Source organism: Trichechus manatus, unplaced genomic scaffold (genome assembly GCF_000243295.1).
Source record: "Trichechus manatus latirostris isolate Lorelei unplaced genomic scaffold, TriManLat1.0 scaffold00080, whole genome shotgun sequence".
Lineage (NCBI taxonomy): Eukaryota > Metazoa > Chordata > Mammalia > Sirenia > Trichechidae > Trichechus > Trichechus manatus.
This window is the reverse complement of record NW_004444016.1, coordinates 8769237-8785150: the sequence shown is the minus strand read 5'-3', so window position 1 is coordinate 8785150 and position 15914 is coordinate 8769237. Positions and strand designations below refer to the sequence as shown.

Here is a 15914-nt window from a genome sequence, read left to right as displayed (position 1 = left end):
TCCCATCTCTCCTAAGTTCCTGAAACTGATCCACTGTGCCCTATGGAATTCATGGTCCATTATCAGCAAAATCTCCTATCTCTGTCTTCAACTTCACCCTGCTCTAACAAAAACCTGACTTTCCCTGAACAACACTGCTTTTCCTCTTCCCTCTTACACGGTTGTTTTGTTTGTTTATTTGTTTTCACTCCCATAAACCTCACCCTAATGGGCCGAGAGGAGTCCTTGGGTGGCACAAACAGTTAAGCACTCGAATACTAACCAAAAGATTGGCAGTTCAAACACACCCAGAGGCACTTTGGAAGAAAGACCTGGTGATCTGCTTCTGAAAGGTCACAGTCTTGAAAACCCTATGGAGTAAGGTTCTACTCTGCACACGTGGGGTCACATGGAGTTGCCATGAGTAGGAATCAATTTGATGGCAACTGGTTTGGTTTGATTTTAACAGGCCTTGAGATGGAGTAGATGTCCTCTTTGTTTTTCATTGCCACTTTCAGATTATTCTACCTTTTTTTTTCCTAAAAACCCTCAATTTCCAATCTCATGACATCAGATTATATCCCCAGTACCTCTCTTTGTGTATCTACTAATAGCTACCAGTACCCCAAGTTACTCCTCCGTATTTCTCAATCAGTTTAGCTCCTGGCTGCTCTCTCCAGTAGTACTTCTGTCTTCATTCTTAGCAATTTCTGTGCACACACAGATGATTCTACCAAAATTCTGACCTCACAATTCCTTGAATTCTTCTCTTCCAATGATCTTGTCCTCTACCCTACCTCACCCATTTACTCCTATGATTATTACCAATAACTACAACCCTTCTACAATCTCAATTTTGTACTGTCCACTTCCTATCTTTTTACCTCACTCTCTCTAGTACCCTGACCCCAACAATCCTCCAGCCCCAGTGGTACCTCTGGTAGGATAAATGTATCCCACCACCTTTTGCCTGTCCTCCACTGCCTTCACTCTCCTCCTCAGCTAAAATTCCGTGGTCAGTCATTATGATAATCATTCTTTTGTTTTTATTCTTCCCTTACCTCTCTTCCTTTTCATCATACTTGATTGGCAGAAGCACAATCTTGGTTAATTCTAACTCGATTCACTCCACACCTGTAGGTGTGCAGCTGAACATGGCTGGAGAAAAACACACAACCACCCTCTTTGATATACTGTCTTCACTTGGTTTTCAGGACAGCAGACTCTTCCTTTTTCTCCCACTCACTGGCTTTCTTCTGGCTCTCCTCTGCTCAATTTTGTGACGACACCTTATCCCTGATGGTGCCAGGCTATCATATTTTAAACATCTCTAGCCCATTCCATTTCCTACTATCCTAGATGGTTATTTTACATATTTGCTCTCTCCTGTCTTTCAACATTGCTTTTCCTATCCTCATTCTCAGTTAAGGTTGTATTTTTCTTCACTGAGAAAATTGAAGCAATCAGAAGAGAATTTCTATAGGTCGTAACATTTACCCACTTTCTGTCTTCCTCCGTTACCATGGCCCTGCCTAAAACCAGTTCTTAGACTAAAGTGGTATTTTATGCTCATTTCAACAAATTTACAGAATACACTGAAAAAATAAAGTAAAAATCTCCCCCACCCCATCCCCTAGAGGGACCATACCTTTTATATGCATATGTTATTCTAGTAAAGGAATGGACACATCTTTTCTACCTGAGTTCAGGTGAGAAAATGTGAGAAACTTTCAAATAGAACCTGACTTTACTGGAAAATAAGGGACAGGTGAGTTAAAAGATAAAATTGTACAAACGTGAAGGTATACACACATTTTTTCATGCAGTCTGTGTGATCCCATATGGTACATACTGTTCTGCATTTTGCTCTTTTTTAACAACACGTTTCATTGATGTCAGTGCGTATAGATCTACCTCATTACGTATGAGGTCATTACACATGTAATGACATTACATATAAATCTTTTTGTTGTTGTTCATTGAATAAGCAAATTTTTTGTTTTTTAATTGTACTTTAGGTGAAGGTTTACAGAACAAATAGTTTCTTGTTAAACAGTTAGTACACATATTGTTTTATGACACTGGTTAACAACCCCACGACATGTCAACCCTCTCCCTTCTCGACCTTTTTTTTTTTTTGGTGAAAATGTACATAGCCAAAGATACACCATTTCAAAAATTTCTACAGGCACAGTTCAGTGACATCAGTTATGTTCTTCCAGTTGTGCTGCTATTCTCACTTTAGATGAAGGTTTACAGAACAAAATAGTTTCTCATTAAACAGTTAGTACACAAGTTGCACTATGACAATGGTTAACAACCCCACTACATGTCAACACTGTCCTTACTCAATCTTGCGTTCCCTATCACCAGCTTTCCTGTGCCCTTCTGCCTTCGAGTCTTGTCCCTGGACTGCTGTGCCTCATTAGTCCCATTTTGTTTTATGGGGCTGTCCAATCCCCGGTTGAATGGTGAACCTCGGAAGTGACTTCACTACTGAGCTAAAAGGGTGTCTGGGGGCCATACTCTCGGGGAGCAAATGTTTTTTGAGCACCGGTGTGTCGGGTGCTGTTGTAGATATGGGGATAGATTAGTAAATAAAACAGACAATAATTCCTGCTTCATAGAGTTTACACAGTCCCCGTGTGGTGCAAATGGTTATGCTCTCAGCTGCTAACTGAAATATTATCAGTTAGAGTCCACCCAGAGGGACTGTGGAAGAAAGGCCTGGTGATCTACTTCTGAAAAATCAGCCACTGGAAGCCCTATGGAGCACAGTTCTGCTCTGACACACATGGGGTTGGAGTCGATTGGACAGTGACAGATGGTAGTAGTAATACAGAGGAAAGAAGAGACACGAGCTGGAGGTGGTGGTCCTGGCAGAGCTGTAGATGCTGGTTTACATGGGTCCAGAGGCCACCTCCGCTCCTGTCTCTTCAGCAGTTCAGTTCTGTGGGCCAGCATTTTCCTCCTTTTGCTTACGCTGACTCCAGTTTGGTTTCTGTGACTTATAACCAAAGAATGTGACCACACAGAAGGGGAGCTCCTGCCCATTCTGGAGCAGAGGACCCGGGTACTAACAGCATTTGCTAGTGGTAGGTCACCTGAGAATGGCTATTCTAGACGGCTAGTGCCTTATACAGAAAAACAGCTGTAGCCACAGGCCCTGCCCAGAGTAGTGCTTCCTAGATGTTTGACTATTTAGGGCTTGTAAATTTTCAGGGAGGGCGGGGAAAGTTGAGCTGGGTCAAATGAGAACATGAAAAATGAATAAACGAGCTACCAACTACTTTCACCATGATTTCATAAAAGACAGGACATTTTAAAACCCAAAAGGTGGAAGATATAGTCTAAAGTAAAGGATAATGTTACGAATGGAGGAGTCCTTTGAGTGGTGTAAACAGTTAACGCATTCAGCTGCTAACTGAAAGGTTAGAGGTTCGAGTTCACCCAGAGGTACCTTGGAAGAAAGGCCTGGCAATCTACTGAAAAATCGACCATTGAAACCCTGTGGAGCACAGTTCTACCTTGATACACGTGGGTCACCATGAGTCAGAATCAACTTGACGGCTACTGGTTTTATTGTGAATGGGATAAAATAACTTTATTGAAACCTGTTGCAGTCAAGTCAGTTCTAACTCATAGCGACCCTATAGCCTGACGTTGTTTTCCTTGTTTGAAGTAAGACTGTCCCAGTGCTTCAGCTAGTGGTCAGAGATATTGCCATAGAGGACACAGGACACAGACCTTCATACATATTAATCTTGATGTCATTATATATAGATCTACCTCATTCTTTATAATGGATAATTGCTTTCTATCAGATGAAATAATACAGATTTAGACAACTCATCTCTCATTGAGAATTTAAATTTCCAATTTTTTGTATTACAAGCAATGCTGCAGAAAACATCCTTGTACATTTATCTCTGCATACATGTATTTCTGCACAGTAAATTCTTAAAAATAAAATTTCTGGGCCCAAGTTTACTGTGAGTAGGATTATAACAATTTACACTTCCACCAGTAATAAGAAATTATTTATCTTAATGTTTAATAGGGGAAAGGTAATATATCTTGTTTGAATCTGAGAACTTATGAGACTGCACCAAGGAGTTTTCTTTTATATCTTGACTCTTTCCTCACCTGTAAAATGAGATAGATGAACCTGAAAATACCTTTCTGATTCTGTTATTGTATTTTTTTCTTCCTTTTTTTTCCTAGCATAAATGTCTTTGGTATTATCAGTCATCATCTCAAACTCTTCTTTGGTTTTTACAGCTTTCTGAGTTCTTATGCTATTTTGCTTTGTTTTGGTCTGAGTTTCATTCTCTTCTTCCATGCATCATGGGTCAGTCAGTAGGAGCTGCTGCTTGCTTACAGCCAATGTTTGTTTTGGGGGTATAGAATAAATTAGGGCAGAACTTTAAAACTTTATGCGTGAAGACTGCTGATGTAGTTTCCTCAAAAGACTTACTGGTGGAGACTTAAGGGAGGATGTCATCAGACAAAGATAATTAAACTTTAATTCCTTCTAAACTGGAGGAATTTGATCTGTTTTATCAGCAGCAGCATGCTCTTCTTTTCACCACCAGATGGCACATGGATCTCTTCTATTTTAGATGTGTCATTGTTACGTTAGGTGGTGATGTAGATAGTGATGCAGTCACGTTAGAGAGAGGCAGCCTTCGTTGTTTTCAGTACAGACTGCTTGGTATGCTGCCCTCTGCTTGTCAGGAAAGGCATTTGGAGGACTGATGAGTAGTAAAATTAAAAGGCAGGAAGCTACAGCCTGCCCTCTTAAAAAAGGATCTTATCCCATTGCAGCTAGTTGTTTATAGGTGCATATCTGTGTTCTTTTGGGGGCCCAGAATCTGGGGAGTTTTTTTTTTTTTTACATCTGATAGCTTCGTGGAATAGTTTTTCTTTCAGAGGTCTTAAAGAGAGGGTTATATTTTAGTATGGTTGTCTTGCCAGCTCGCTCTCTATGTATATATTCATAAGCCCCTTATTTACACATTTAAAATTACATCTCTGTCTCAATGTCTGCAGAAGAGCTGCTTATAGAACATAATAGAATTTACCCACTGATTATATACTGATATCTAGCCAGAGATAACTATACTGAATCCATTTCCTTCAGGGAATTCTCCTGGCCTACTTTGGATAAACTATGCTGGTACAGAAAGGTTTTTATACTCAACCCTTATGTGTCATTAATACTTGTTAATTCCTAATTATCCCAAATTAATCCCAGTTTTAGATCCTCTTTCCAAACTTTAGTGTGCCTGCATTACTATCTTAGACATAAGTGAGTGATCTGAAACTGCATCTTTTAAATCCAGTATGCCATCCACAATTATCTGCAGATTCTGGATTTGATTTCTAACAAAATACCCTTTTAAATGTCATTGTCTGAGACTTAGACCATCTAATAGGAGGATCAGTATTGCCTAACCTTCTGTCATCTTGGCATAGTCAGTAGTCCCTGTACTTAAACAGCTATTTCTACCAGTAGTTCTGACTTTAACATGCATAAGAATTACATGAGGAGCTTGTTAAAGGTGTAAATTCCTGGGTTCCACCTTCAGACAGTCTAAGCTGCAAGGATGTAGAATGGTACACTTTTAACAAACACCCCATGTAATTTTGTTATATAGCCCCTAATTTGGCTTGATCCATTGCTTCAGTTTTTATTTCTTTTTCCACTTTCTGCTCACTGTCTTTCCACTCTTTCTGCTGCAGTTTAGAAGGTGTTTTCTCTTGATAACATTTTGATGTCTCTATCAGATTAGGTGGGGCCCTGGTGGCATAGTGGTTAAGCATTTGGCTGCTAACCGAAAGGTCAGCAGTTTGAATCCACTAGCTGCTCTTTGGAAACCCTAGGGGGCAGTTCTACTCTGTCTTATAGGGTCACTATGAGGTGGAATCGACTCGACGGCAACGGGTTTAGTTTTTGGTTTTATCAGATTAGGTATTGTACTAGCATTATCCCTATTCTTGTAGAGGTCAATTCAGCATTTTCTATTGACTGTTGACATTTTGGAGAATAGAGGTTATAGGAACTTGATTTTATAATATTTTTTCTCTATTTGTCATCTTCCCAGCTAGGGCTTGATAGGCATCTTAGAAGAAGGACATTTTGAAAGAGGATTTGAAGAAGTTCTTTGGGGGTCAGTGAAGTAGCTGGAAACCACTTAGAGACTGACTTGGCTGGGCAGGATGAGTAGGGGGCAGAGGTGATTAGAGGTCTCTCAGGCTATACAACAAAGATGGAGTTGTGAAAAACTGGGGGAGGTTGGGGTATGGATGAAGAGTGTTGTAACTATGCCAACAATTCTTGTCAAGTTTGGTTATTCACTTGCCTTGGAGACCTGGAGTTGGCAGGGATCAGAGATGTATTTAGGAGGAGGAATGGGATCTCCAGGAAAGGTGGAAGCAGAACCAGGCTTTGGGATGAGCTGAAGAGGGATCCAGGGCTCTTTGGCTACACACTTGAGCCCAGAACTGCTGCTTCAAGGAAAAGGCACTGGTGTTAGGCTCCCTTCACCTTACACTCTTGGGGTCTGAAATGACTTTTCTGCTGATGCTGGACAAGTCTCCCTCCAAACATAAGGTAGTAGGCAGGTTAGGAAATACTGAATATATCTCCACTCCAGTGTTCCTCTGGGGCTTTTCTTTCAGCTTCTTTATTATCCATTTTTTCTGAATAAGTGATACAGGTAGTCCAAAGGCAAGATGATGTGAAGTCTTATTTCCACCCTAGTATTCATCCATCCCATCTCTTCCTCCTCCCTTCCTTCTAGAGGTGACTATTTTTATTTCTTGATTATCTTTTCTGGGTTTTAAAAAATACGGTTACAAACAAATGTTAATATAGATTCCTATCCTTCCTCTACTTACCAAAAGCTAGCATGCTGTCTATACTGGTATGTATCTTGCCTCTGTATCCTGGAGATCTTCCTTATTTACAAAAAAAAAAAAAAAGTTTCTAATTTTTCAGTATACATGCATTGCTTTTATAATGAACATGAGGATAAAGCAAAAATATAGTAATGAAGTAATCTGTCCTTTTTAGAAACAGTAGCCACAATAACCTATTTGATCTGACTGAATCTTAGCACGTTCTCCTGTTCTCCCCACAAACTCTCATATGTCATGATGGATTAAAGAGATAGTTTACTCGCAGCAACTCTATAAACAGACTTATGACCACTATGGTTTGAGGAAGAGAGGCTTGAAAAATTCTGCTAAGGGGGCTTCCAGACCACTAGTTACTTCACTGGAGCATTACACTCCTGGGCAGGAGCAGAGCTTTGTATCACTAGCATAGGGACATTACCCCATAAAGGGTACCGTCTCCAAAGGAAAGAGGTGACTTGCCTTGTTTTTTTCTTGCTTCCACCTCAGTTTTTGATGTGGAGATTAATTGCTCTAGAACTTAATGTCCTGTAACTATCCCATTTTAGAACTTTGACCCATCACCTTTGGAGCAACATGGAAGAATGCTCACAATACAAGGTTAGATGGAAAAAGCAAGAAACAAATTATGTACATCATTATTACAATTGTTTTTTACAGAAAAAAAAAAAAAGCATAAGTAAACAATTTGAAAGGAATATACCAGAATACTATAAGAGAAATTTTGTTAGGACACGAGATATTTTTTCTTTGGTTATTCTATAATGTGGTTATGTTATTTTTATAATGGGAAGGACAAAGGGTTAAAAGGAAATTTGCCAGTGTCCAGGATGCTGGGAAAAGGGACTTCTAGAAGTACTTGGACCTAATATTAATTTCTGCAAAGCAGTATCCGTTGCTACAGAGCAGGTAACGGCATCCTTTTCTCCACTAACCATACTGATCGTAGCCTTCTTTGAGAGTTAATTTCTCTCTTTGAAAAAATCAGATTCGAATATAAAAAGCTCTTTGTTCTTCTCTAAGGCCCCTTGGGCAAAGGAACCCCAGTTACACAACAGAAGGGCATTGGTAACCCCATTTCTGCCGGATGAAATGGAACCATTTTTCTCTCCTCATCCTACAGCAATCACATCTCTGTTGTAAGAAGCAGTGATTTCTTCCTCTGAATTTATTAGAAGATAAGACACTCTCCTCTATGTGTACGTGTGTGTGTTTGTTTTTAAATTCCCCTTGGCAAGAGAAGCTACTAAAATCCTAAGAATGTCCCCCTTTTTCCCATTCTTGCATTTTTCTTTTCAGCCACGGAGTGAGCGCAGTTGAGCTATTTTGGCTCAGGTTTCAGATTGTGAGGTCAGAGACTAGGGATTGGAGGAGAATATCAGGTGACTTTCAGTAACATTGATGACGGTCCTACCCTCGCCCCCACCCCTTCTCCCCCTTCTTTCCCCACCCTTTCCTGACTTCCACCTCAGGAACAAAGAAGGGAAAAAAACAGCACTATGATGAAAACCAGCAGCTGCATCTGCAGAATCTGGCTGGGGGTGGGGTGTTTACTCCATCTGTTCTCTTTGTTTTGCTTTTACCCTGTTGCCTCCCCTCCAGACCCCCAAATAAACAGACGGATATTTCTAGGATCCTTTGTTACAGAGAATGACTTAGAAATCAATCTGCATTTCACTCAGTATTTGGGTGGTGTGGATGAGACAGAACAGAGATGAAAACTGCTCTAAGCATCTAGACAAAGATGAAGGTATTTTGCCTTCTCATTCCATATTATTCATAAATACCTATTAATATCACATATTGTTTCTAATTATTAAAACAGTCCTGCCTAGTAGAAATTATCTTCATTTTATAACCAAGAAATCTGAAGTACAGAATTAGTATGTCCTTTCCTTATTAAGGTTTCATGACAAGTAAATACTAAAGCCAAAATCTGAGCCCAAATCTGTTTGATTCAAAATCCAGCACCTGGTGAAAGGGAGTGGCAAGAAGGCAGACATGTTCAGAGAAACCTGAGGTGCCTGCTTCTAAAGACTGTGTCGTGGTACTATGCCAGTGCCCCTTGCTTTTCACCAGTGATCAGTGACATGATTTCTTCAACAAATACATTTCAAGAGAATGAGAAGGGAACATATAGATCAAGAATTAAAAACATGTCAACCAGTTGCAAGAGGTGGACCTTACTTAGATTCAAACAAATTTTATAAAACACTTGACTTTTGAGACAACTGGAAATTGGTGTGGCAGTGGTATTGTGGCTTTATTTTTCTTGTCATTATCTTTTAGCGATACATGCTGAAATAGTATTATATCACGGTATTTATGATATTCTATGTTTAGGATTTAGAAGTGAGTGGGGCAGAGGTGAAACAATTGATCATTGTTGAAGCTGGATGATGGACACATGAGGGTTCATTATTTTATTTTTGTGGATATTTAATTTTTCCCTCAGTAATAAAAAAAAATTTTTTTTTTTTTTTAAAGGGAGGAAAGATTTATTCCTAGTACCTTATTCTGATGCCTTTTTTCCTGCCCTCTAGCTTTACTTTTCCCCTTGCATAAATCTGCCCTACCCTACCCCTTTGCTGAAACACCCTTGCTTGGGGCGGTGCCTGTCCTTCCAGTCCCTACCCACCTATGTCTCTGAAGCAGGTCTCTTCTTAGCACTTGGTAACTGAGTCACCATCCTGGGTGTGCTGGGAAAGTATCTGTGAGGGTGTGCTGGGAAAGTATCTGTGAGAAACTCAATGACTGTATTGTCTGACTGATCAAATGCTTTATGAAGTGCCCAGATTTCTACTACTACTTTTCTGCCACCCTTTCAGGACTCCATCTGTCCACTTCTTAACCCTCAGCACTTGGTTCTTAGACTTCGGGATTCTGTATGACTTTGTTCTTGTCTTTCAGGTTTATCCATTTCTGCCAGTTTGCCTGTATCCCTCCTTACAGCTCGCACATCCCATCCGTGATATTCTAGTTCTGTGGGATTTAGCAGATAGGTGTTTGTTTTGGCCAAAGGGTCAATAATGGGAATCTGGTTACCTTTGGGCAGGAATAGCTGCTGTTCACATGGTATGCTGAATCTCTGTTTTTCCTTCCTTTGGTGTATACCTACAAATGGATTTGAGGTGCTGAATTCTTCCCTCAGGTATATTACAGCTATGAGGAATATAAGCTAGACAACCTCCACTTGGGCAGCACATGACAGGACCCTCTTGCTCTCCTTTTCCCAGAATCAGAATTTGTATAGGTCTGATAAAAATGACTTATTGTACCCTGGGTGGACTTTGAGATATTACCCTCACAGAAAGTTTGTTGTTATTTCCTGGAGATTTTACTAAGTGTTCTAATCTTTCAGATATTCTTGGGAGACCTAGAATTCTTCCACAAAGATCTTATTTCTTCAGCAAGGACTATAGTGGTACCAGAGTCCACTTTTTTTTTTTCTTAAACTTCTTTTGTGATTCTGTGCTCATGGTGTATGTACCACCATTGTCTCACTTTAGGGACATGGCATAAACTCCCATATTTGTGCTGCCTCATTTAAGTGGTGGAAACCATAAATACTTTTATTTTATTTTAGACTCATAGATTTTTCAAGATGTTTCTGCTTTTTCTATCTTTCCTGTCATCTTTTAGTCAAAAGGTACTTGGCTTACTCAAGGGAGGTGTAGCACAAGATTATAGAGGGTGTTGCCTGTAGAACAGGAATAAATGCCACAGGCTTCATCTTGGGTAAGTAGTTTTGTGGTTCTGAATGAGTGAGAATTAAGGTTAGGTGGAGTTGCTTTATAGCTCAGCCTGAGTCTTTCAGCCCTGTGGATGTAACTGGCTGTAGAGCCAGTCTGTGCTCTCAGCAATATTTGCCCAAAGTCCTTTTTCCCACCCCAGTTACTCACACCTGCAGTTCTTAAGAACTTAGTTTCTAGGATGTCAAGCAACTCCCCTCTCCACCATTTCCTGTTAGTGGTCTTCATTGAGAGAAGCCTGCAACAGGAATTCCTGGGGAAGTGATGCTATAGCTGTTGGACTCCTGGGACTGTTAGCTCATTAACTGAAATTGGGGAACACTGTGCTATAGAGGGGCCTCCCTTCCATTCTGTGGGCTCCTAGAAACTGTACTCATAACTAGAACTCAAGACTGCTGACTTTGTGCCTCTGTCTTTAGAGACTGGAAATTATTTTCCCTCCTCGAGCCTCAATTTGTACACTTTGAATTTTAGAATTAACATAGGTATTAAGAATCATGACAAAATTAACCCGGACTCTGTAGGATTGGTTCTTTTTATGCAAAAATAGTGAGGAAAGAAACATAAAGTCCCGTGTTGGACAGCAGGGGGTGCCCTTTCCCTTCATTTTACTGCCTGGCACGCCCTACTGCATTCAGCCATTTTAGACAGATTGTTTTTGCTCCCTAGCTAACTCCATTTTGTGTTTGTGACGCAGGAAAAAAAGAGTTTGACAAGGGAGGAGTCTGGTTATGGGGAGAGAGTGAGACAGGCTAAGGCGGGGCGGCAGACTCTTCTACTCAGCAGTTACTCATCAGGGACATACCTTGCTGCATCCTGAGCAATAGATGCAGCAAGTCCCTGTCAGCTCAGCAAAGAACAAAGTGGTGTTTGGCTACTGGACACCTGCTAACAGTAGGAGGGTACTGGCTTTTGAAAGAGCAGACAAAGCATCCCCTCTGCCTCATCTAGACTCAGCCTGGATTTAGATCAGCTTTGCTACAGAGATGTTTAGGGTCAGTATTCTAAATTATAGTCAGCTAAGAAGAAAAGGTATGCTTTTCAGTCAGTTGTCTGGGAAGAATTAGATACCGTAATGACTCTGGGGAGGCAGTCTGACTTTTTAAAAAAACTTTTTAAAATGTAAAAAAAAAAAAAAATGCACACACGCAATATATACATACATACACATATATATGTAAAGAGAATATTGTGAACGTCCCTGTGTCCACCACCCAGTTTAAAAGCTTATCAGCTCAACAGCCAGTCTTATTTTATCTACCTGCATCATCCTCTTCCCCACCACCCCAGTTACTTTGGAGTATAGTCTAATTGGTCATATAATTTAATCCTTAAGTAGTTCAGAATATTTGTTAAATAATAAGGGCTGTTTTTTAAAAAGAAAGTCACTATTATCACATCTAAAAAATTCTTCACTATCATCAGATATCTGGTCAGTGTGTAAATCTCCTGTTATTTTATGATAGGTTTTGTTGTTGTTTTTAGTCTGTTTGAATCAGATCCAAATAAAGTCCACCCATTGTGACTGGTTGATGTCTCTTACATATTTTTTAATCTATAGGTTCCCTCTCCAGCTTGTGCTGTCTCTTTTATTGTTTATCTTACAATTTGTTTATAAACTGATTTTTTTAGAGAAAGAAGGAGAATCTCTCAGATTGGGACTGAGAGGATATTGAGCCATACTTCCCCTCTTCATAGAGCAGAGCCGCTCATCTTTTGCGTTTTCCCCAAAGGTGACTGGAGAGGAAGTGAGGCAGCAGTGCTCTGGAACCTTCAGAGGGAGGAAGGGCTGGAGCCTTACTAGGAGAGTGACTTGTTTCTCCTGACATGATAGCCTGTTACCCAAAGTCTTGAGAAAAGTTTACAGATTGTTCTCAATAGAGAACATGGTCGTAGAAATGGACCATGCCCTTTCCTAAGAATTAAAGGAGGGCTTTTAGGTTTTGGGACATTGTATTTGCCAGCTGTGCAATAGCTGCATCCCTAGGGTAATTCTAGATCCTCAGCTTTAATCTCCGAAATACTTTCTTTTTACTTCAGTAGCAGCCTCTCTCCTTGGTCAGACTTCATGACTTAGAAGCACATCATGGGGCTGTTTTACAGAAAGAAAAAAACATAATATTGGTTTTTAGGGGTAGGGCCATGATGAAAATTCTTTGCTGGCTTCAGGATTATAAAATCCTCATTCCCCATGACCTTTTTGGAACTAATCCCTGAGATTGATTTAGCTGCAGATAATGAGATGAAAGTTCTTGCTTGATGCTCTTCTTCCCCTTTCTGAAATGGGTCAGTGACTGACTTTTAGCAACCACAGCAGGCAGTCTGTTCCTTGCTCTAGGGAAGAGCACAGGTTATAGAAGGGAACTTGCAGCGTCTGACTTCTTGGCAAGACTGGCAGGGCTCTTATAAAGTCTGGTCCTTGGAGATTAGGCTGGCCACATGCCTAGTTTGAAAGCTGTAGTTCCCATTAGCAAAGAGCTTAGAATCTGCTAAAGAGGTCAGGGTTATAGCACCTGGAAACATGGACCCTGGCACTGCTGCGCTTGTTACCAAAGAGTCAACTAGGTAATAAGGGTCTCTTTTCTGCTGTGGTCTGCAGAGTCACAGTCATTTTCAAATATGATTCTTCTCCTTCCCTCTGTACTAAGGAGCCATCTGTACCCACTTCTGTTTTTGTGTTTATGAATTTTACTTAATTCTCTTAACTGAAATTACTCAGCCCTGGATGTCATTTTCAGTGAGACAGGGCATGAGGCCTTTATTCTGGGCTTTCTGTCCTTACTTTGGCAAAAATGGGAGCTGGAACTCAAGCATTTATAAGAGTGTATGTTAAGTGCAATAATATCTGCAGGCTGAATTAATGCACCATTTCTGTAACAGGGCTGAGAAGGCTGCTAATGGGAGTATCTTATGTGTACTACGCTTTGACTTTATTGCTGGTTGTGAGAGTGAGGTTTCTTCCCAACCCAGTGTCAAAGCTGAACCAGAGCCAGCTGTCCAAGGATGAAAATATTATAGGTGGTGCTCAGAGCCACATCTGTCTTGCCTTTCTCACAGTTCAAAAAATTTACACATAGCTGCATTATCCCATTACATTAACAAGTCAAACTATTTTGATTTGTCTACATTCCCTTGTAGTCTATGCCTGTGCTGCATGTATGGCATTTACATGGTTTGCTATGAGTCAGAATCGACTCAGTGGCAACGGGTTTTGTTTTGTTTTTTAATCAGAGTTTAGTTTGTGTGTGTATCTTAGTTTTTTATTTCATGTTGAAGTCTGCAAATCATAACATGTACAGGTTAATGAACTTTTCACAAAATGAAAAATGAAATTTGCATACATGTAATCAACACCCAGATCAAGAAACAAAGTATTGCTAAGACCTCGAAGCCCCTTGTGCTCCCACGCCCTTCCAGTTACAACTGCTCCTGCATTTCCCCATCCCTAAACTAGGGTAAGCACTATCCTGACTTCTAACACTATAGATTGCTTTTACCTGGTCTCCTTCATCCATAGTATATTTACTAATAGTATTTGCTCACTCCTAAAAGACACAGTAAGTACTTTCAGAATTGCTAACTCATATCACTGTGAAAAACAAATCTACTAACTAGAGTTTGGTATTTGTTTACATCAAGCTTGTTTGATTCTTTTTATTACGTATTTCTCACATCCATCTATTTCCGTGTATCTCCAGCCCTACCATAACCTTAGGCCTTATCTTTATCATCTGTCACCTGGAGTACTAAACCCTTCTTATTTTATTTTTTATCAATCTCATTGAAAACCATTCTGTATTGTATATTAAAATACTTTAAGTAATATGCTTTTGCCACTGTCTTAGTTATCTAGGGCTGCTATAACAGAAACACCACAAGTAGATGGCTTTATCAAACAGAAGTTTATTTTCTTACAGTCTAGGAGGCTAGAAGTTTGAATTCAGGGTGCCAGCTCCAGGAGAAGGCTTTCTGTCTCTGTTGACTCTGGAGGAAGGTCCTTGTCACCAATCTTCCTCTGGTCTAGGAGCTTCTCAGCACAGGAACCTCAGGTCCAAAGGACACGCTCTGCTCCCAGCACCGCTTTCTTGGTGGTATGCAGTCCCCATGTCTCTTTGCTTGCTTCTCTCTTTTATGTCTCAAAAGAGATCGGCTTAATCTTAATGTTAGTCTTAATCATGTAGATTGAGTCCTGCCTCATTAGCATAACTGCCTCTAATCCTGCCTTATTAACATCATAAAGGTAGAATTTAGGATAATCATACCAGATGACAAAATGGTAGACAATCACACAATATTGGGAATCATGGCCTACCCAAGTTGATGCATATTTTGGGGGGCACAATTCAATCCATGACAGCTCTTATTCCTAATTTATAAACCGAAGATTTTATCTATTGCCTCCCTGCTGTGAAAGTGAGGATTTACTCATATTGCTAGCGTTCTCTTTTCTCTCCTCCAGATTATTATTATCTAATGTTTTAGGTCTTCTTTTAATGTTTAAACTTTAAAGCAAGTCCTCCATGTGTCCCTTCCCGCTCCTCCAAGAGAAACCGCTGTCCTGACTGGTATATGGTAATCACTTCCTTCTTTTTCTTGAGAGTTGTATCACCCAGATTTGTATCCCTGAACACTATAGTTTAATTTTGCTGTATTTTTAAATGTCTTACGTCTCCCTTAATCTATAGGTTCTTCCTCCTTCTCTCTTTTCCTTGAAATGCGTTGTTGAAAACACAAAATCATTTCTGCGGTGTTTCTCATAATCTAGATTTTGTAGTTGTATTCGCATAGTGTAGTTTGTATGCTCTGTACCCTGTATTTGCTGTAAATTGGTAATTGGATCCAGAGGTTTAATCAGAATCAGGCTCCATTTGTTTGTTTGGTTGGTTTTGGTCAAGACTTCTTCTTCATGATGGATATTAGGTTCCTCTTCACAAGGCAGTTAATGTGTAGTTGTCCCTTGCTGTGATGTTAGCAGCTATTGATTCTCTGCGCATAAATCTATTAGTTTATTAGGGTTGCAAAATGGTAGTATTTTAATTCTGTCATTCCTTCTTCACCTATTTGCTGTAATATTTCTAAGACAAGAAACTTTGCCATATCTACTATTTGGTTATCCATTGATATAGTTTATATAGGAAAGACAGAGTTTATTTACCAGCTTTCAAGATAGAACTGATTCTTTTCAAAGATGACAGGTTTTTTTTTTTTTTAATATCATAATGAATTAATGGATTTAAACATATTTGGTGTGTTTTGACATAT

At 39.9% G+C, this 15914-nt stretch overlaps 1 protein-coding gene across 2 annotated transcripts in view; it reads left to right on the top strand.

Annotated features, from left to right (window-relative positions):
* The window catches only part of DIAPH1 (diaphanous related formin 1), a 116563-nt gene that overhangs the window by 61789 nt on the left and 38860 nt on the right, over positions 1 to 15914 (top strand). The gene's annotated exons all lie outside the window — the stretch shown is intronic.